The following is a 19,920-nucleotide window of genomic DNA, read 5'->3' as shown; positions in this document are numbered from 1 at the left end:
GACAGTTCCTAACAGAGGTGGAAGTGCAATAGACTTCAGATCAATAGGTCTCAGATTGTAATATATTTGTCATCTTGAAATCAAAAACTTTATGGGTATGTTTTCAGAGAGAGAGTGTTCTTCATTAGTTTTTGTTGATCTCCAGCTATAATGTCCCTTATTAGACAATTTTTTAGCCTTTAGACAGTTTCTAGCAGAGGGGGTGTAGCTCAGTGGTAGAGCATTTGACTGCAGATCAAGAGGTCCTAGGTTCAAATCCTTATGCCCCCTTTAAGTCAAGTGCTTTCAAAGAGTATTTTGAGGTTAGAGGACTCTTTTTTTGAATATGTTACTCAGGGAAAATTGTCCCTTATTAGACAATTTCAAACGTTCAATTCCTGGCAACCCTTGAAATCAAGTACTTTCTAAGTGTATCTTGAGAGAGGGAGTGCTCCTTTTATGGTTATGTTACTCAGTCTAAAATGTCCCTCATTCAATGGTTTTTCTCTGTCAGACAGTTCCTATCAGAGGTGGAAGTGCAATAGATTTCAGATCATTAGGTCTCAGATTGTAATTTTTTTATCAACTTGAAATCAAACACTTTATGGGTATGTTTTCAAAGAGAGAGTTTTCTTTATTAGGTTATGTTGATCACAAGCTAAAATCTCCCTTATTAGACAATTTCTCAGGATCAAATCCTGGTGCCCCCTTGAAATCAAGTACTTTCTAAGTGTATCTTGAGAGAGGGAGTGCTCTGCAAAAATGTCCCTCATTAGATGGTTTTTCTCTGTCAGACAGTTCCTAATAGAGGTGGAAGTGCAACAGACTTCAGATCAATAGGTCTCAGATTGTAATATATTTGTCATCTTGAAATCAAATACTTTATGGGTATGTTTTCAGAGAGAGAGTGTTCTTCATTAGTTTTTGTTCATCTCCAGCTATAATGTCCCATATTAGACAATTTTTCCGCCTTTAGACAGTTTCTAGCAGAGGTGGTATAGCTCAGTGGTAGAGCATTTGACTGCAGATCAAGAGGTCCCAGGTTCAAATCCTGATGCCCCCTTTAAATCAAGTGCTTTCAAAGAGTATTTTGAGGGTAGAGGACTCTTTTTTTGAATATGTTACTCAGGGAAAATTGTCCCTTATTAAACAATTTCTCACGTTCAAATCCTGGCACCCCCTTGAAATCAAGATCTTTCTAAGTGTATCTTGAGAGAGGGAGTGCTCCTTTTTTGGTTATGTTACTCAGTCTAAAATGTCCCTCATTCAATGTTTTTTCTCTGTCAGACAGTTCCTAACAGAGGTGGAAGTGCAATAGACTTCAGATCAATAGGTCTCAGATTGTAATTTTTTGTCAACTTGAAATCAAACACTTTATGGGTATGTTTTCAAAGAGAGAGTTTTCTTTATTAGGTTATGTTGATCACAAGCTAAAATCTCCCTTATTAGACAATTTCTCAGGATCAAATCCTGGCGCCCCCTTGAAATCAAGTACTTTCTAAGTGTATCTTGAGAGAGGGAGTGCTCCTTTTTTTGTTATGTTACTCAGTCTAAAATGTCCCTCATTCAATGTTTTTTCTCTATCAGACAGTTCCTAACAGAGGTGGAAGTGCAACAGACTTCAGATCAATAGGTCTCAGATTGTAATATATTTGTCATCTTGAAATCAAATACTTTATGGGTATGTTTTCAGAGAGAGAGTGTTCTTCATTAGTTTTTTTTGATCTCCAGCTATAATGTCCCTTATTAGACAATTTCTCAGGATCAAATCCTGGCACCCCCTTGAAATCAAGTACTTTCTCGGTGTTTCTTGAGAGAGGGAGTGCTCTGCTAAAATGTCCCTCATTAGATGTTTTTTCTCTGTCAGACAGTTCCTAACAGAGGTGGAAGTGCAACAGACTTCAGATCAATAGGTCTCAGATTGTAATATATTTGTCATCTTGAAATCAAATACTTTATGGGTATGTTTTCAGAGAGAGAGTGTTCTTCATTAGTTTTTGTTGATCTCCAGCTATAATGTCCCTTATTAGACAATTTTTCCGCCTTTAGACAGTTTCTACCAGAGGGGGTATAGCTCAGTGGTAGAGTATTTGACTGCAGATCAAGAGGTCCCAGGTTCAAATCCTGATGCCCCCTATAAATCAAGTGCTTTCAAATAGTATTTTGAGGGTAGAGGACTCTTTTTTCGAATATGTTACTCAGGGAAAATTGTCCCTTATTAGACAATTTCTTCAATTCAAATCCTGGCACCACCTTGAAATCAAGTACTTTCTAAGTGTATCTTGAGAGAGGGAGTGCTCCTTTTTTGGTTATGTTACTCAGTCTAAAATGTCCCTCATTCAATGTTTTTTCTCTTTCAGACAGTTCCTAACAGAGGTGGAAGTGCAATAGACTTCAGATCAATAGGTTTCAGATTGTAATTTTTTTGTCAACTTGAAATCAAACACTTTATGGGTATGTTTTCAAAGAGAGAGTTTTCTTTATTAGGTTATGTTGATCACAAGCTAAAATCTACCTTATTAGACAATTACTCAGGATCAAATCCTGAAGCCCCCTTGAAATCAAGTACTTTCTCGGTGTTTCTTGAGAGAGGGAGTGCTCCTTTTTTGGTTATGTTACTCAGTCTAAAATGTCCCTCATTCAATGTTTTTTCTCTATCAGACAGTTCCTAACAGAGGTGGAAGTGCAATAGACTTCAGATCAATAGGTCTCAGATTGTAATTTTTTTGTCAACTTGAAATCAAACACTTTATGGGTACGTTTTCAAAGAGAGAGTTTTCTTTATTAGGTTATGTTGATCACAAGCTAAAATCTACCTTATTAGACAATTTCTCAGGATCAAATCCTGGCGCCCCCTTGAAATCAAGTACTTTCTCGGTGTTTCTTGAGAGAGGGAGTGCTCTGCTAAAATGTCCCTCATTAGATGGTTTTTCTCTGTCAGACAGTTCCTAACAGAGGTGGAAGTGCAACAGACTTCAGATCAATAGGTCTCAGATTGTAATATATTTGTCATCTTGAAATCAAATACTTTATGGGTATGTTTTCAGAGAGAGAGTGTTCTTCATTAGTTTTTGTTGATCTCCAGGTATAATGTCCCTTATTAGACAATTTTTCCGCCTTTAGACAGTTTCTAGCAGAGGGGGTATAGCTCAGTGGTAGAGTATTTGACTGCAGATCAAGAGGTCCCAGGTTCAAATCCTGATGCCCCCTATAAATCAAGTGCTTTCAAATAGTATTTTGAGGGTAGAGGACTCTTTTTTCGAATATGTTACTCAGGGAAAATTGTCCCTTATTAGACAATTTCTTCAATTCAAATCCTGGCACCACCTTGAAATCAAGTACTTTCTAAGTGTATCTTGAGAGAGGGAGTGCTCCTTTTTTGGTTATGTTACTCAGTCTAAAATGTCCCTCATTCAATGTTTTTTCTCTGTCAGACAGTTCCTATCAGAGGTGGAAGTGCAATAGACTTCAGATCAATATGTCTCAGATTGTAATTTTTTTGTCAACTTGAAATCAAACACTTTATGGGTACGTTTTCAAGGAGATAGTTTTCTTTATTAGTTTATGTTGATCACAAGCTAAAATCTCCATTATTAGACAATTTCTCAGGATCAAATACTGGCACCCTCTTGAAATCAAGTACTTTCTCAGTGTTTCTTGAGAGAGGGAGTGCTCCTTTTTTGGTTACGTTACTCAGTCTAAAATGTCCCTCATTCAATGGTTTTTCTCTGTCAGACAGTTCCTATCAGAGGTGGAAGTGCAATAGACTTCAGATCAATAAGTCTCAGATTGTAATTTTTTGTCAACTTGGAATCAAACACTTTATGGGTACGTTTTCAAAGAGAGAGTTTTATTCATTAGGTTATGTTGATCACAAGCTAAAATCTCCCTTATTAGACCATTTTTCAGGATCAAATCCTGGCGCCCCTTTGAAATCAAGTACTTTCTCTGTGTTTCTTGAGAGAGGGAGTGCTCTGCAAAAATGTCCCTCATTAGATGTTTTTTCTCTATCAGACAGTTCCTAACAGAGGTGGAAGTGCAACAGACTTCAGATCAATAGGTCTCAGATTGTAATATATTTGTCATCTTCAAATCAAATACTTTATGTGTATGTTTTCAGAGAGAGAGAGTGTTCTATATTAGTTTTTGTTGATCTCCAACTATAATGTCCCTTATTGGACAATTTTTCCGCCTTTAGACAGTTTCTAGCAGAGGGGGTATAGCTCAGTGGTAGAGCATTTGACTGCAGATCAAGAGGTCCTAGGTTCAAATCCTGATGCCCCCTTTAAAACAAGTGCTTTCAAAGAGTTGTTTTGTGAGTAGAGGACCCTTTTTTCGAATATGTTACTCAGGGAAAATTGTCCCTTATTAGACAATTTCTTTCGTTCAAATCCTGGCACCCCATTGAAATCAAGTACTTTCTAAGTGTATCTTGAGAGAGGGAGTGCTCCTTTTTTGGTTATGTTACTCAGTCTAAAATGTCCCTCATTCAATGTTTTTTCTCTGTCAGACAGTTCCTATCAGAGGTGGAAGTGCAATAGACTTCAGATCAATAGGTCTCAGATTGTAATTTTTTTGTCAACTTGAAATCAAACACTTTATGGGTACATTTTCAAAGAGAGAGTTTTCTTTATTAGGTTATGTTGATCACAAGCTAAAATCTCCATTATTAGACAATTTCTCAGGATCAAATACTGGCGCCCTCTTGAAATCAAGTACTTTCTCAGTGTTTCTTGAGAGAGGGAGTGCTCCTTTTTTGGTTACGTTACTCAGTCTAAAATGTCCCTCATTCAATGTTTTTTCTCTGTCAGACAGTTCCTAACAGAGGTGGAAGTGCAATAGACTTCAGATCAATAGGTCTCAGATTGTAATTTTTTGTCATCTTGAAATCAAATACTTTATGGGTATGTTTTCAGAGAGAGAGTGCTCTTCATTAGTTTTTGTTGATCTCCAGCTATAATGTCCCTTATTAGACAATTTTTCCGCCTTTAGACAGTTTCTAGCAGAGGGGGTATAGCTCAGTGGAAGAGCATTTGATTGCAGATCAAGAGGTCCCAGGTTCAAATCCTGATGCCCCCTTTAAATCAAGTGCTTTCAAAGAGTATGTTGAGGGTAGAGGACTCTTTTTTCGAATATGTTACTCAGGGAAAATTGTCCCTTATTAGACAATTTCTCACGTTCAAATCCTGGCATCCCCTTGAAATCAAGTACTTTCTAAGTGTATCTTGAGAGAGGGAGTGCTCCTTTTTTGGTTATGTTACTCAGTCTAAAATGTCCCTCATTCAATGTTTTTTCTCTGTCAGACAGTTCCTTACAGAGGTGGAAGTGCTATAGACTTCAGATCGATAGGTCTCAGATTGTAATTTTTTTGTCAACTTGAAATCAAACACTTTATGGGTATGTTTTCAAAGAGAGAGTTTTCTTTATTAGGTTATGTTGATCACAAGCTAAAATCTACCTTATTAGACAATTACTCAGGATCAAATCCTGAAGCCCCCTTGAAATCAAGTACTTTCTCGGTGTTTCTTGAGAGAGGGAGTGCTCCTTTTTTGGTTATTTTACTCAGTCTAAAATGTCCCTCATTCAATGTTTTTTCTCTGTCAGACAGTTCCTAACAGAGGTGGAAGTGCAACAGACTTCAGATCAATAGGTCTCAGATTGTAATTTTTTGTCAACTTGAAATCAAACACTTTATGGGTATGTTTTCAAAGAGATAGTTTTCTTTATTAGGTTATGCTGATCACAAGCTAAAATCTCCCTTATTAGACAATTTCTCAGGATCAAATCCTGGCGCCCCCTTGAAATCAAGTACTTTCTCTGTGTTTCTTGAGAGAGGAAGTGCTCTGCAAAAATGTCCCTCATTAGATGGTTTTTCTCTGTCAGACTGTTCCTAATAGAGGTGGAAGTGCAACAGACTTCAGATCAATAGGTCTCAGATTGTAATATATTTGTCATCTTGAAATCAAAAACGTTATGGGTATGTTTTCAGAGAGAGAGTGTTCTTCATTAGTTTTTGTTGATCTCCAGCTATAATGTCCCTTATTAGACAATTTTTCAGCCTTTAGACAGGTTCTAGTAGTGGGGGTATAGCTCAGTGGTAGAGCATTTGACTGCAGATCAAGAGGTCCTAGGTTCAAATCCTGATGCCCCCTTTAAAACAAGTGCTTTCAAAGAGTTGTTTTGTGAGTAGAGGACCCTTTTTTCGAATATGTTACTCAGGGAAAATTGTCCCTTATTAGACAATTTCTTTCGTTCAAATCCTGGCACCCCCTTGAAATCAAGTACTTTCTAAGTGTATCTTCAGAGAGGGAGTGCTCCTTTTTTGGTTATGTTACTCAGTCTAAAATGTCCCTCATTCAATGTTTTTTCTCTGTCAGACAGTTCCTATCAGAGGTGGAAGTGCAATAGACTTCAGATCAATAGGTCTCAGATTGTAATTTTTTTGTCAACTTGAAATCAAACACTTTATGGGTACATTTTCAAAGAGAGAGTTTTCTTTATTAGGTTATGTTGATCACAAGCTAAAATCTCCATTATTAGACAATTTCTCAGGATCAAATACTGGCGCCCTCTTGAAATCAAGTACTTTCTCAGTGTTTCTTGAGAGAGGGAGTGCTCCTTTTTTGGTTACGTTACTCAGTCTAAAATGTCCCTCATTCAATGTTTTTTCTCTGTCAGACAGTTCCTAACAGAGGTGGAAGTGCAATAGACTTCAGATCAATAGGTCTCAGATTGTAATATATTTGTCATCTTGAAATCAAATACTTTATGGGTATGTTTTCAGAGAGAGAGTGTTCTTCATTAGTTTTTGTTGATCTCCAGCTATAATGTCCCTTATTAGACAATTTCTCAGGATCAAATCCTGGCGCCCCCTTGAAATCAAGTACTTTCTCGGTGTTTCTTGAGAGAGGGAGTGCTCTGCTAAAATGTCCCTCATTAGATGTTTTTTCTCTGTCAGACAGTTCCTAACAGAGGTGGAAGTGCAACAGACTTCAGATCAATAGGTCTCAGATTGTAATATATTTGTCATCTTGAAATCAAATACTTTATGGGTATGTTTTCAGAGAGAGAGTGTTCTTCATTAGTTTTTGTTGATCTCCAGCTATAATGTCCCTTATTAGACAATTTTTCCGCCTTTTGACAGTTTCTAGCAGAGGGGGTATAGCTCAGTGGTAGAGTATTTGACTGCAGATCAAGAGGTCCCAGGTTCAAATCCTGATACCCCCTTTAAATCAAGTGCTTTCAAATAGTATTTTGAGGGTAGAGGACCCTTTTTTCGAATATGTTACTCAGGGAAAATTGTCCCTTATTAGACAATTTCTTTCGTTCAAATCCTGGCACCCCCTTGAAATCAAGTACTTTCTAAGTGTATCTTGAGAGAGGGAGTGCTCCTTTTTTGGTTATGTTACTCAGTCTAAAATGTCCCTCATTCAATGTTTTTTCTCTGTCAGACAGTTCCTATCAGAGGTGGAAGTGCAATAGACTTCAGATCAATAGGTCTCAGATTGTAATTTTTTTGTCAACTTGAAATCAAACACTTTATGGGTACATTTTCAAAGAGAGAGTTTTCTTTATTAGGTTATGTTGATCACAAGCTAAAATCTCCATTATTAGACAATTTCTCAGGATCAAATACTGGCGCCCTCTTGAAATCAAGTACTTTCTCAGTGTTTCTTGAGAGAGGGAGTGCTCCTTTTTTGGTTACGTTACTCAGTCTAAAATGTCCCTCATTCAATGTTTTTTCTCTGTCAGACAGTTCCTAACAGAGGTGGAAGTGCAATAGACTTCAGATCAATAGGTCTCAGATTGTAATATATTTGTCATCTTGAAATCAAATACTTTATGGGTATGTTTTCAGAGAGAGAGTGTTCTTCATTAGTTTTTGTTGATCTCCAGCTATAATGTCCCTTATTAGACAATTTCTCAGGATCAAATCCTGGCGCCCCCTTGAAATCAAGTACTTTCTCGGTGTTTCTTGAGAGAGGGAGTGCTCTGCTAAAATGTCCCTCATTAGATGTTTTTTCTCTGTCAGACAGTTCCTAACAGAGGTGGAAGTGCAACAGACTTCAGATCAATAGGTCTCAGATTGTAATATATTTGTCATCTTGAAATCAAATACTTTATGGGTATGTTTTCAGAGAGAGAGTGTTCTTCATTAGTTTTTGTTGATCTCCAGCTATAATGTCCCTTATTAGACAATTTTTCCGCCTTTAGACAGTTTCTAGCAGAGGGGGTATAGCTCAGTGGTAGAGTATTTGACTGCAGATCAAGAGGTCCCAGGTTCAAATCCTGATACCCCCTTTAAATCAAGTGCTTTCAAATAGTATTTTGAGGGTAGAGGACTCTGTTTTTGAATATGTTACTCAGGGAAAAGTGTCCCTTATTAGACAATTTCTCACGTTCAAATCCTGGCACCCCCTTGAAATCAAGTACTTTCTAAGTGTATTTTGAGAGAGGGAGTGCTCCTTTTTTGGTTATGTTACTCAGTCTAAAATGTCCCTCATTCAATGTTTTTTCTCTGTCAGACAGTTCCTAACAGAGGTGGAAGTGCAATAGACTTCAGATCAATAGGTCTCAGATTGTAATTTTTTTTTCAACTTGAAATCAAACACTTTATGGGTACGTTTTCAAAGAGAGAGTTTTCTTTATTAGGTTATGTTGATCACAAGCTAAAATCTCCCTTATTAGACAATTACTCAGGATCAAATCCTGAAGCCCCCTTGAAATCAAGTACTTTCTCGGTGTTTCTTGAGAGAGGGAGTGCTCCTTTTTTGGTTATGTTACTCAGTCTAAAATGTCCCTCATTCAATGTTTTTTCTCTGTCAGACAGTTCCTAACAGAGGTGGAAGTGCAATAGACTTCAGATCAATAGGTCTCAGATTGTAATATATTTGTCATCTTCAAATCAAATACTTTATGGGTATGTTTTCAGAGAGAGAGTGTTCTATATTAGTTTTTGTTGATCTCCAGCTATAATGTCCCTTATTGGACAATTTTTCCTCCTTTGGACAGTTTCTAGCAGAGGGGGTATAGCTCAGTGGTAGAGCATTTGATTGCAGATCAAGAGGTCCCAGGTTCAAATCCTGATGCCCCCTTTAAATCAAGTGCTTTCAAAGAGTATGTTGAGGGTAGAGGACTCTTTTTTCGAATATGTTACTCAGGGAAAATTGTCCCTTATTAGACAATTTCTCACGTTCAAATCCTGGCATCCCCTTGAAATCAAGTACTTTCTAAGTGTATCTTGAGAGAGGGAGTGCTCCTTTTTTGGTTATGTTACTCAGTCTAAAATGTCCCTCATTCAATGTTTTTTCTCTGTCAGACAGTTCCTAACAGAGGTGGAAGTGCAACAGACTTCAGATCAATAGGTCTCAGATTGTAATTTTTTGTCAACTTGAAATCAAACACTTTATGGGTATGTTTTCAAAGAGATAGTTTTCTTTATTAGGTTATGCTGATCACAAGCTAAAATCTCCCTTATTAGACAATTTCTCAGGATCAAATCCTGGCGCCCCCTTGAAATCAAGTACTTTCTCTGTGTTTCTTGAGAGAGGAAGTGCTCTGCAAAAATGTCCCTCATTAGATGGTTTTTCTCTGTCAGACTGTTCCTAATAGAGGTGGAAGTGCAACAGACTTCAGATCAATAGGTCTCAGATTGTAATATATTTGTCATCTTGAAATCAAAAACGTTATGGGTATGTTTTCAGAGAGAGAGTGTTCTTCATTAGTTTTTGTTGATCTCCAGCTATAATGTCCCTTATTAGACAATTTTTCAGCCTTTAGACAGGTTCTAGTAGAGGGGGTATAGCTCAGTGGTAGAGCATTTGACTGCAGATCAAGAGGTCCTAGGTTCAAATCCTGATGCCCCCTTTAAAACAAGTGCTTTCAAAGAGTTGTTTTGTGAGTAGAGGACCCTTTTTTCGAATATGTTACTCAGGGAAAATTGTCCCTTATTAGACCATTTCTTTCGTTCAAATCCTGGCACCCCCTTGAAATCAAGTACTTTCTAAGTGTATCTTCAGAGAGGGAGTGCTCCTTTTTTGGTTATGTTACTCAGTCTAAAATGTCCCTCATTCAATGTTTTTTCTCTGTCAGACAGTTCCTATCAGAGGTGGAAGTGCAATAGACTTCAGATCAATAGGTCTCAGATTGTAATTTTTTTGTCAACTTGAAATCAAACACTTTATGGGTACATTTTCAAAGAGAGAGTTTTCTTTATTAGGTTATGTTGATCACAAGCTAAAATCTCCATTATTAGACAATTTCTCAGGATCAAATACTGGCGCCCTCTTGAAATCAAGTACTTTCTCAGTGTTTCTTGAGAGAGGGAGTGCTCCTTTTTTGGTTACGTTACTCAGTCTAAAATGTCCCTCATTCAATGTTTTTTCTCTGTCAGACAGTTCCTAACAGAGGTGGAAGTGCAATAGACTTCAGATCAATAGGTCTCAGATTGTAATATATTTGTCATCTTGAAATCAAATACTTTATGGGTATGTTTTCAGAGAGAGAGTGTTCTTCATTAGTTTTTGTTGATCTCCAGCTATAATGTCCCTTATTAGACAATTTCTCAGGATCAAATCCTGGCGCCCCCTTGAAATCAAGTACTTTCTCGGTGTTTCTTGAGAGAGGGAGTGCTCTGCTAAAATGTCCCTCATTAGATGTTTTTTCTCTGTCAGACAGTTCCTAACAGAGGTGGAAGTGCAACAGACTTCAGATCAATAGGTCTCAGATTGTAATATATTTGTCATCTTGAAATCAAATACTTTATGGGTATGTTTTCAGAGAGAGAGTGTTCTTCATTAGTTTTTGTTGATCTCCAGCTATAATGTCCCTTATTAGACAATTTTTCCGCCTTTTGACAGTTTCTAGCAGAGGGGGTATAGCTCAGTGGTAGAGTATTTGACTGCAGATCAAGAGGTCCCAGGTTCAAATCCTGATACCCCCTCTAAATCAAGTGCTTTCAAATAGTATTTTGAGGGTAGAGGACCCTTTTTTCGAATATGTTACTCAGGGAAAATTGTCCCTTATTAGACAATTTCTTTCGTTCAAATCCTGGCACCCCCTTGAAATCAAGTACTTTCTAAGTGTATCTTGAGAGAGGGAGTGCTCCTTTTTTGGTTATGTTACTCAGTCTAAAATGTCCCTCATTCAATGTTTTTTCTCTGTCAGACAGTTCCTATCAGAGGTGGAAGTGCAATAGACTTCAGATCAATAGGTCTCAGATTGTAATTTTTTTGTCAACTTGAAATCAAACACTTTATGGGTACATTTTCAAAGAGAGAGTTTTCTTTATTAGGTTATGTTGATCACAAGCTAAAATCTCCATTATTAGACAATTTCTCAGGATCAAATACTGGCGCCCTCTTGAAATCAAGTACTTTCTCAGTGTTTCTTGAGAGAGGGAGTGCTCCTTTTTTGGTTACGTTACTCAGTCTAAAATGTCCCTCATTCAATGTTTTTTCTCTGTCAGACAGTTCCTAACAGAGGTGGAAGTGCAATAGACTTCAGATCAATAGGTCTCAGATTGTAATATATTTGTCATCTTGAAATCAAATACTTTATGGGTATGTTTTCAGAGAGAGAGTGTTCTTCATTAGTTTTTGTTGATCTCCAGCTATAATGTCCCTTATTAGACAATTTCTCAGGATCAAATCCTGGCGCCCCCTTGAAATCAAGTACTTTCTCGGTGTTTCTTGAGAGAGGGAGTGCTCTGCTAAAATGTCCCTCATTAGATGTTTTTTCTCTGTCAGACAGTTCCTAACAGAGGTGGAAGTGCAACAGACTTCAGATCAATAGGTCTCAGATTGTAATATATTTGTCATCTTGAAATCAAATACTTTATGGGTATGTTTTCAGAGAGAGAGTGTTCTTCATTAGTTTTTGTTGATCTCCAGCTATAATGTCCCTTATTAGACAATTTTTCCGCCTTTAGACAGTTTCTAGCAGAGGGGGTATAGCTCAGTGGTAGAGTATTTGACTGCAGATCAAGAGGTCCCAGGTTCAAATCCTGATACCCCCTTTAAATCAAGTGCTTTCAAATAGTATTTTGAGGGTAGAGGACTCTGTTTTTGAATATGTTACTCAGGGAAAAGTGTCCCTTATTAGACAATTTCTCACGTTCAAATCCTGGCACCCCCTTGAAATCAAGTACTTTCTAAGTGTATTTTGAGAGAGGGAGTGCTCCTTTTTTGGTTATGTTACTCAGTCTAAAATGTCCCTCATTCAATGTTTTTTCTCTGTCAGACAGTTCCTAACAGAGGTGGAAGTGCAATAGACTTCAGATCAATAGGTCTCAGATTGTAATTTTTTTTTCAACTTGAAATCAAACACTTTATGGGTACGTTTTCAAAGAGAGAGTTTTCTTTATTAGGTTATGTTGATCACAAGCTAAAATCTCCCTTATTAGACAATTACTCAGGATCAAATCCTGAAGCCCCCTTGAAATCAAGTACTTTCTCGGTGTTTCTTGAGAGAGGGAGTGCTCCTTTTTTGGTTATGTTACTCAGTCTAAAATGTCCCTCATTCAATGTTTTTTCTCTGTCAGACAGTTCCTAACAGAGGTGGAAGTGCAATAGACTTCAGATCAATAGGTCTCAGATTGTAATATATTTGTCATCTTCAAATCAAATACTTTATGGGTATGTTTTCAGAGAGAGAGTGTTCTATATTAGTTTTTGTTGATCTCCAGCTATAATGTCCCTTATTGGACAATTTTTCCTCCTTTGGACAGTTTCTAGCAGAGGGGGTATAGCTCAGTGGTAGAGCATTTGACTGCAGATCAAGAGATCCTGGGTTCAAATCCTGATGCCCCCTTTAAAACAAGTGCTTTCAAAGATTTTTTTTGTGAGTAGAGGACCCTTTTTTCGAATATGTTACTCAGGGAAAAATGTCCCTTATTAGACAATTTATTTCGTTCAAATCCTGGCACCCCCTTGAAATCAAGTACTTTCTAAGTGTATCTTGAGAGAGGGAGTGCTCCTTTTTTGGTTATGTTACTCAGTCTAAAATGTCCCTCATTCAATGGTTTTTCTCTGTCAGACAGTTCCTATCAGAGGTGGTAGTGCAATAGATTTCAGATCATTAGGTCTCAGATTGTAATTTTTTTATCAACTTGAAATCAAACACTTTATGGGTATGTTTTCAAAGAGAGAGTTTTCTTTATTAGGTTATGTTGATCACAAGCTAAAATCTCCCTTATTAGACAATTTCTCAGGATCAAATCCTGGTGCCCCCTTGAAATCAAGTACTTTCTCAGTGTATCTTGAGAGAGGGAGTGCTCTGCAAAAATGTCCCTCGTAAGATGGTTTTTCTCTGTCAGACAGTTCCTAACAGAGGTGGAAGTGCAATAGACTTCAGATCAATAGGTCTCAGATTGTAATTTTTTGTCAACTTGGAATCAAACACTTTATGGGTACGTTTTCAAAGAGAGAGTTTTCTTCACTAGTTATGTTGATCACAAGCTAAATTCTCCCTTATTAGACCATTTCTCAGGATCAAATCCTGGCACCCCCTTGAAATCAAGTACTTTCTAAGTGTATCTTGAGAGAGGGAGTACTCTGCAAAAATGTCCCTCATTAGATGTTTTTTCTCTGTCAGACAGTTCCTAGCAGAGGTGGAAGTGCAACAGACTTCAGATCAATAGGTCTTAGAATGTAATATATTTGTCATCTTGAAATCAAATACTTTATGGGTATGTTTTCAGAGAGAGAGTGTTCTTCATTAGTTTTTGTTGATCTCCATCTATAATGTCCCTTATTAGACATTTTCTCCGCCTTTAGACAGTTTTTAGCAGAGGGGGTATAGCTCAGTGGTAGAGCATTTGACTGCAGATCAAGAGGTCCCTGGTTCAAATCCTGATGCCCCCTTAAAATCAAGTACTTTCAAAGAGTACTTTGAGGGTAGAGTACTTTTTTTCGAATATGTTACTCAGGGAAAATTGTCCCTTATTAGACAATTTCTCACGTTCAAATCCTGGCACCCCCTTGAAATCAAGTACTTTCTCTGTGTTTCTTGAGAGAGGGAGTGCTGGGCAAAAATGTCCCTCATTAGATGTTTTTTCTCTGTCAGACAGTTCCTAACAGAGGTGGAAGAGCAACAGACTTCAGATCAATAGGTCTCAGATTGTAATATATTTGTCATCTTGAAATCAAATACTTTATGGGTATGTTTTCAGAGAGAGTGTTCTTCATTAGTTTTTGTTGTTCTCCAGCTATAATGTCCCATAAAAGACCATTTTTCCACCTTCAGACAGTTTCTAGCAGAGGGGGTATTGCTCAGTGGTAGAGCATTTGACTGCAGATCAAGAGGTCCCAGGTTCAAATCCTGATGCCCCCTTGAATCAAGTGCTTTCAAAGAGTATTTTGAGGGTAGAGGACTTTTTTTCGAATGTGTTACTCAGGGAAAATTGTCCCTTATTAGACAATTTCTCACGTTCAAATCCTGGCACCCCCTTGAAATCAAGTACTTTCTAAGTGTATCTTGAGAGAGGGAGTGCTCCTTTTTTGGTTATGTTACTCAGTCTAAAATGTCCCTCATTCAATGTTTTTTCTCTGTCAGACAGTTCCTAACAGAGGTGGAAGTGCAATAGACTTCAGATCAATAGGTCTCAGATTGTAATTTTTTTGTCAACTTGAAATCAAACACTTTATGGGTATGTTTTCAAAGAGAGAGTTTTCTTTATTAGGTTATGTTGATCACAAGCTAAAATCTCCCTTATTAGACAATTTCTCAGGATCAAATCCTGGCGCCCCCTTGAAATCAAGTACTTTCTCGGTGTTTCTTGAGAGAGGGAGTACTCTGCAAAAATGTCCCTCATTAGATGTTTTTTCTCTGTCAGACAGTTCCTAGCAGAGGTGGAAGTGCAACAGACTTCAGATCAATAGGTCTTAGAATGTAATATATTTGTCATCTTGAAATCAAATACTTTATGGGTATGTTTTCAGAGAGAGAGTGTTCTTCATTAGTTTTTGTTGATCTCCATCTATAATGTCCCTTATTAGACATTTTCTCCGCCTTTAGACAGTTTTTAGCAGAGGGGGTATTGCTCAGTGGTAGAGCATTTGACTGCAGATCAAGAGGTCCCAGGTTCAAATCCTGATGCCCCCTTAAAATCAAGTACTTTCAAAGAGTACTTTGAGGGTAGAGTACTTTTTTTCGAATATGTTACTCAGGGAAAATTGTCCCTTATTAGACAATTTCTCACGTTCAAATCCTGGCACCCCCTTGAAATCAAGTACTTTCTATGTGTTTCTTGAGAGAGGGAGTGCTGGGCAAAAATGTGCCTCGTTAGATGTGTTTTCTCTGTCAGACAGTTCCTAACAGAGGTGGAAGAGCAACAGACTTCAGATCAATAGGTCTCAGATTGTAATATATTTGTCATCTTGAAATCAAATACTTTATGGGTATGTTTTCAGAGAGAGTGTTCTTCATTAGTTTTTGTTGATCTCCAGCTAGAATGTCCCTTATTAGACAATTTTTCAGCCTTTAGTAAGTTTCTAGCAGAGGGGGTATTGCTCAGTGGTAGAGCATTTGACTGCAGATCAAGAGGTCCCAGGTTCAAATCCTGATGCCCCCTTTAAATCAAGTGCTTTCAAAGAGTATTTTGAGAGTAGAGAACTCTTTTTTTGAATATGTTACTCAGGGAAAATTGTCCCTTATTAGACAATTTCTCACGTTCAAATCCTGGCACCCCCTTGAAATCAAGTACTTTCTAAGTGTATCTTGAGAGACGGAGTGCTCCTTTTTTGGTTATGTTACTCAGTCTAAAATGTCCCTCATTCAATGTTTTTTCTCTGTCAGACAGTTCCTAACAGAGGTGGAAGTGCAATAGACTTCAGATCAATAGGTCTCAGATTGTAATTTTTTTGTCAACTTGAAATCAAACACTTTATGGGTACGTTTTCAAAGAGAGAGTTTTCTTTATTAGATTATGTTTATCACAAGCTAAAATCTCCCTTATTAGACCATTTCTCAGGATCAAATCCGGGCGCCCCCTTGAAATCAAGTACTTTCTCTGTGTTTCTTGAGAGAGGGAGTGCTCTGCAAAAATGTCCCTCATTCAATGTTTTTTCTCTGTCAGACAGTTCCTTGCAGAGGTGGAAGTGCAATAGACTTCAGATCGATAGGTCTCAGATTGTAATTTTTTTGTCAACTTGAAATCAAACACTTTATGGGTATGTTTTCAAAGAGAGAGTTTTCTTTATTAGGTTATGTTGATCACAAGCTAAAATCTACCTTATTAGACAATTACTCAGGATCAAATCCTGAAGCCCCCTTGAAATCAAGTACTTTCTCGGTGTTTCTTGAGAGAGGGAGTGCTCCTTTTTTGGTTATTTTACTCAGTCTAAAATGTCCCTCATTCAATGTTTTTTCTCTGTCAGACAGTTCCTAACAGAGGTGGAAGTGCAACAGACTTCAGATCAATAGGTCTCAGATTGTAATTTTTTGTCAACTTGAAATCAAACACTTTATGGGTATGTTTTCAAAGAGATAGTTTTCTTTATTAGGTTATGCTGATCACAAGCTAAAATCTCCCTTATTAGACAATTTCTCAGGATCAAATCCTGGCGCCCCCTTGAAATCAAGTACTTTCTCTGTGTTTCTTGAGAGAGGAAGTGCTCTGCAAAAATGTCCCTCATTAGATGGTTTTTCTCTGTCAGACTGTTCCTAATAGAGGTGGAAGTGCAACAGACTTCAGATCAATAGGTCTCAGATTGTAATATATTTGTCATCTTGAAATCAAAAACGTTATGGGTATGTTTTCAGAGAGAGAGTGTTCTTCATTAGTTTTTGTTGATCTCCAGCTATAATGTCCCTTATTAGACAATTTTTCAGCCTTTAGACAGGTTCTAGTAGAGGGGGTATAGCTCAGTGGTAGAGCATTTGACTGCAGATCAAGAGGTCCTAGGTTCAAATCCTGATGCCCCCTTTAAAACAAGTGCTTTCAAAGAGTTGTTTTGTGAGTAGAGGACCCTTTTTTCGAATATGTTACTCAGGGAAAATTGTCCCTTATTAGACAATTTCTTTCGTTCAAATCCTGGCACCCCCTTGAAATCAAGTACTTTCTAAGTGTATCTTCAGAGAGGGAGTGCTCCTTTTTTGGTTATGTTACTCAGTCTAAAATGTCCCTCATTCAATGTTTTTTCTCTGTCAGACAGTTCCTATCAGAGGTGGAAGTGCAATAGACTTCAGATCAATAGGTCTCAGATTGTAATTTTTTTGTCAACTTGAAATCAAACACTTTATGGGTACATTTTCAAAGAGAGAGTTTTCTTTATTAGGTTATGTTGATCACAAGCTAAAATCTCCATTATTAGACAATTTCTCAGGATCAAATACTGGCGCCCTCTTGAAATCAAGTACTTTCTCAGTGTTTCTTGAGAGAGGGAGTGCTCCTTTTTTGGTTACGTTACTCAGTCTAAAATGTCCCTCATTCAATGTTTTTTCTCTGTCAGACAGTTCCTAACAGAGGTGGAAGTGCAATAGACTTCAGATCAATAGGTCTCAGATTGTAATATATTTGTCATCTTGAAATCAAATACTTTATGGGTATGTTTTCAGAGAGAGAGTGTTCTTCATTAGTTTTTGTTGATCTCCAGCTATAATGTCCCTTATTAGACAATTTCTCAGGATCAAATCCTGGCGCCCCCTTGAAATCAAGTACTTTCTCGGTGTTTCTTGAGAGAGGGAGTGCTCTGCTAAAATGTCCCTCATTAGATGTTTTTTCTCTGTCAGACAGTTCCTAACAGAGGTGGAAGTGCAACAGACTTCAGATCAATAGGTCTCAGATTGTAATATATTTGTCATCTTGAAATCAAATACTTTATGGGTATGTTTTCAGAGAGAGAGTGTTCTTCATTAGTTTTTGTTGATCTCCAGCTATAATGTCCCTTATTAGACAATTTTTCCGCCTTTTGACAGTTTCTAGCAGAGGGGGTATAGCTCAGTGGTAGAGTATTTGACTGCAGATCAAGAGGTCCCAGGTTCAAATCCTGATACCCCCTTTAAATCAAGTGCTTTCAAATAGTATTTTGAGGGTAGAGGACCCTTTTTTCGAATATGTTACTCAGGGAAAATTGTCCCTTATTAGACAATTTCTTTCGTTCAAATCCTGGCACCCCCTTGAAATCAAGTACTTTCTAAGTGTATCTTGAGAGAGGGAGTGCTCCTTTTTTGGTTATGTTACTCAGTCTAAAATGTCCCTCATTCAATGTTTTTTCTCTGTCAGACAGTTCCTATCAGAGGTGGAAGTGCAATAGACTTCAGATCAATAGGTCTCAGATTGTAATTTTTTTGTCAACTTGAAATCAAACACTTTATGGGTACATTTTCAAAGAGAGAGTTTTCTTTATTAGGTTATGTTGATCACAAGCTAAAATCTCCATTATTAGACAATTTCTCAGGATCAAATACTGGCGCCCTCTTGAAATCAAGTACTTTCTCAGTGTTTCTTGAGAGAGGGAGTGCTCCTTTTTTGGTTACGTTACTCAGTCTAAAATGTCCCTCATTCAATGTTTTTTCTCTGTCAGACAGTTCCTAACAGAGGTGGAAGTGCAATAGACTTCAGATCAATAGGTCTCAGATTGTAATATATTTGTCATCTTGAAATCAAATACTTTATGGGTATGTTTTCAGAGAGAGAGTGTTCTTCATTAGTTTTTGTTGATCTCCAGCTATAATGTCCCTTATTAGACAATTTCTCAGGATCAAATCCTGGCGCCCCCTTGAAATCAAGTACTTTCTCGGTGTTTCTTGAGAGAGGGAGTGCTCTGCTAAAATGTCCCTCATTAGATGTTTTTTCTCTGTCAGACAGTTCCTAACAGAGGTGGAAGTGCAACAGACTTCAGATCAATAGGTCTCAGATTGTAATATATTTGTCATCTTGAAATCAAATACTTTATGGGTATGTTTTCAGAGAGAGAGTGTTCTTCATTAGTTTTTGTTGATCTCCAGCTATAATGTCCCTTATTAGACAATTTTTCCGCCTTTAGACAGTTTCTAGCAGAGGGGGTATAGCTCAGTGGTAGAGTATTTGACTGCAGATCAAGAGGTCCCAGGTTCAAATCCTGATACCCCCTTTAAATCAAGTGCTTTCAAATAGTATTTTGAGGGTAGAGGACTCTGTTTTTGAATATGTTACTCAGGGAAAAGTGTCCCTTATTAGACAATTTCTCACGTTCAAATCCTGGCACCCCCTTGAAATCAAGTACTTTCTAAGTGTATTTTGAGAGAGGGAGTGCTCCTTTTTTGGTTATGTTACTCAGTCTAAAATGTCCCTCATTCAATGTTTTTTCTCTGTCAGACAGTTCCTAACAGAGGTGGAAGTGCAATAGACTTCAGATCAATAGGTCTCAGATTGTAATTTTTTTTTCAACTTGAAATCAAACACTTTATGGGTACGTTTTCAAAGAGAGAGTTTTCTTTATTAGGTTATGTTGATCACAAGCTAAAATCTCCCTTATTAGACAATTACTCAGGATCAAATCCTGAAGCCCCCTTGAAATCAAGTACTTTCTCGGTGTTTCTTGAGAGAGGGAGTGCTCCTTTTTTGGTTATGTTACTCAGTCTAAAATGTCCCTCATTCAATGTTTTTTCTCTGTCAGACAGTTCCTAACAGAGGTGGAAGTGCAATAGACTTCAGATCAATAGGTCTCAGATTGTAATATATTTGTCATCTTCAAATCAAATACTTTATGGGTATGTTTTCAGAGAGAGAGTGTTCTATATTAGTTTTTGTTGATCTCCAGCTATAATGTCCCTTATTGGACAATTTTTCCTCCTTTGGACAGTTTCTAGCAGAGGGGGTATAGCTCAGTGGTAGAGCATTTGACTGCAGATCAAGAGATCCTGGGTTCAAATCCTGATGCCCCCTTTAAAACAAGTGCTTTCAAAGATTTTTTTTGTGAGTAGAGGACCCTTTTTTCGAATATGTTACTCAGGGAAAAA

The 19,920-nt window shown here is 37.6% G+C and overlaps 22 non-coding genes across 22 annotated transcripts; all 22 read left to right on the top strand.

Annotated features, from left to right (window-relative positions):
• The first annotated feature begins 198 nt into the window (after positions 1-198).
• On the top strand, positions 199-270 carry trnac-gca (transfer RNA cysteine (anticodon GCA)). The gene has a single exon. It is a non-coding gene; the product is annotated as a tRNA-Cys (tRNA).
• Positions 271-970: 700 nt separating this feature from the next.
• On the top strand, positions 971-1,042 carry trnac-gca (transfer RNA cysteine (anticodon GCA)). Its single transcript has one exon. It is a non-coding gene; the product is annotated as a tRNA-Cys (tRNA).
• Positions 1,043-2,043: 1,001 nt separating this feature from the next.
• On the top strand, positions 2,044-2,115 carry trnac-gca (transfer RNA cysteine (anticodon GCA)). The gene has a single exon. It is a non-coding gene; the product is annotated as a tRNA-Cys (tRNA).
• A 1,002-nt stretch (positions 2,116-3,117) lies between these two features.
• Positions 3,118-3,189, top strand: trnac-gca (transfer RNA cysteine (anticodon GCA)). The gene has a single exon. It is a non-coding gene; the product is annotated as a tRNA-Cys (tRNA).
• Positions 3,190-4,192: 1,003 nt separating this feature from the next.
• trnac-gca (transfer RNA cysteine (anticodon GCA)) lies at positions 4,193-4,264 on the top strand. Its single transcript has one exon. It is a non-coding gene; the product is annotated as a tRNA-Cys (tRNA).
• A 722-nt stretch (positions 4,265-4,986) lies between these two features.
• Positions 4,987-5,058, top strand: trnac-gca (transfer RNA cysteine (anticodon GCA)). The gene has a single exon. It is a non-coding gene; the product is annotated as a tRNA-Cys (tRNA).
• Positions 5,059-6,059: 1,001 nt separating this feature from the next.
• trnac-gca (transfer RNA cysteine (anticodon GCA)) lies at positions 6,060-6,131 on the top strand. The gene has a single exon. It is a non-coding gene; the product is annotated as a tRNA-Cys (tRNA).
• Positions 6,132-7,134: 1,003 nt separating this feature from the next.
• Positions 7,135-7,206, top strand: trnac-gca (transfer RNA cysteine (anticodon GCA)). The gene has a single exon. It is a non-coding gene; the product is annotated as a tRNA-Cys (tRNA).
• A 1,002-nt stretch (positions 7,207-8,208) lies between these two features.
• On the top strand, positions 8,209-8,280 carry trnac-gca (transfer RNA cysteine (anticodon GCA)). Its single transcript has one exon. It is a non-coding gene; the product is annotated as a tRNA-Cys (tRNA).
• Positions 8,281-9,002: 722 nt separating this feature from the next.
• trnac-gca (transfer RNA cysteine (anticodon GCA)) lies at positions 9,003-9,074 on the top strand. Its single transcript has one exon. It is a non-coding gene; the product is annotated as a tRNA-Cys (tRNA).
• A 700-nt stretch (positions 9,075-9,774) lies between these two features.
• trnac-gca (transfer RNA cysteine (anticodon GCA)) lies at positions 9,775-9,846 on the top strand. The gene has a single exon. It is a non-coding gene; the product is annotated as a tRNA-Cys (tRNA).
• Positions 9,847-10,849: 1,003 nt separating this feature from the next.
• Positions 10,850-10,921, top strand: trnac-gca (transfer RNA cysteine (anticodon GCA)). The gene has a single exon. It is a non-coding gene; the product is annotated as a tRNA-Cys (tRNA).
• Positions 10,922-11,923: 1,002 nt separating this feature from the next.
• On the top strand, positions 11,924-11,995 carry trnac-gca (transfer RNA cysteine (anticodon GCA)). The gene has a single exon. It is a non-coding gene; the product is annotated as a tRNA-Cys (tRNA).
• A 722-nt stretch (positions 11,996-12,717) lies between these two features.
• Positions 12,718-12,789, top strand: trnac-gca (transfer RNA cysteine (anticodon GCA)). The gene has a single exon. It is a non-coding gene; the product is annotated as a tRNA-Cys (tRNA).
• Positions 12,790-13,769: 980 nt separating this feature from the next.
• Positions 13,770-13,841, top strand: trnac-gca (transfer RNA cysteine (anticodon GCA)). Its single transcript has one exon. It is a non-coding gene; the product is annotated as a tRNA-Cys (tRNA).
• A 397-nt stretch (positions 13,842-14,238) lies between these two features.
• trnac-gca (transfer RNA cysteine (anticodon GCA)) lies at positions 14,239-14,310 on the top strand. Its single transcript has one exon. It is a non-coding gene; the product is annotated as a tRNA-Cys (tRNA).
• Positions 14,311-15,009: 699 nt separating this feature from the next.
• On the top strand, positions 15,010-15,081 carry trnac-gca (transfer RNA cysteine (anticodon GCA)). The gene has a single exon. It is a non-coding gene; the product is annotated as a tRNA-Cys (tRNA).
• A 397-nt stretch (positions 15,082-15,478) lies between these two features.
• trnac-gca (transfer RNA cysteine (anticodon GCA)) lies at positions 15,479-15,550 on the top strand. The gene has a single exon. It is a non-coding gene; the product is annotated as a tRNA-Cys (tRNA).
• Positions 15,551-16,831: 1,281 nt separating this feature from the next.
• Positions 16,832-16,903, top strand: trnac-gca (transfer RNA cysteine (anticodon GCA)). The gene has a single exon. It is a non-coding gene; the product is annotated as a tRNA-Cys (tRNA).
• Positions 16,904-17,906: 1,003 nt separating this feature from the next.
• trnac-gca (transfer RNA cysteine (anticodon GCA)) lies at positions 17,907-17,978 on the top strand. Its single transcript has one exon. It is a non-coding gene; the product is annotated as a tRNA-Cys (tRNA).
• Positions 17,979-18,980: 1,002 nt separating this feature from the next.
• Positions 18,981-19,052, top strand: trnac-gca (transfer RNA cysteine (anticodon GCA)). The gene has a single exon. It is a non-coding gene; the product is annotated as a tRNA-Cys (tRNA).
• Positions 19,053-19,774: 722 nt separating this feature from the next.
• trnac-gca (transfer RNA cysteine (anticodon GCA)) lies at positions 19,775-19,846 on the top strand. Its single transcript has one exon. It is a non-coding gene; the product is annotated as a tRNA-Cys (tRNA).
• The last annotated feature ends 74 nt before the right edge of the window (positions 19,847-19,920 follow it).

Source organism: Oncorhynchus clarkii, chromosome 31, assembly GCF_045791955.1.
Source record: "Oncorhynchus clarkii lewisi isolate Uvic-CL-2024 chromosome 31, UVic_Ocla_1.0, whole genome shotgun sequence".
NCBI classification, from domain to species: Eukaryota; Metazoa; Chordata; class Actinopteri; order Salmoniformes; family Salmonidae; genus Oncorhynchus; species Oncorhynchus clarkii.
This window is presented reverse-complemented; position numbering and strand designations above follow the sequence as displayed.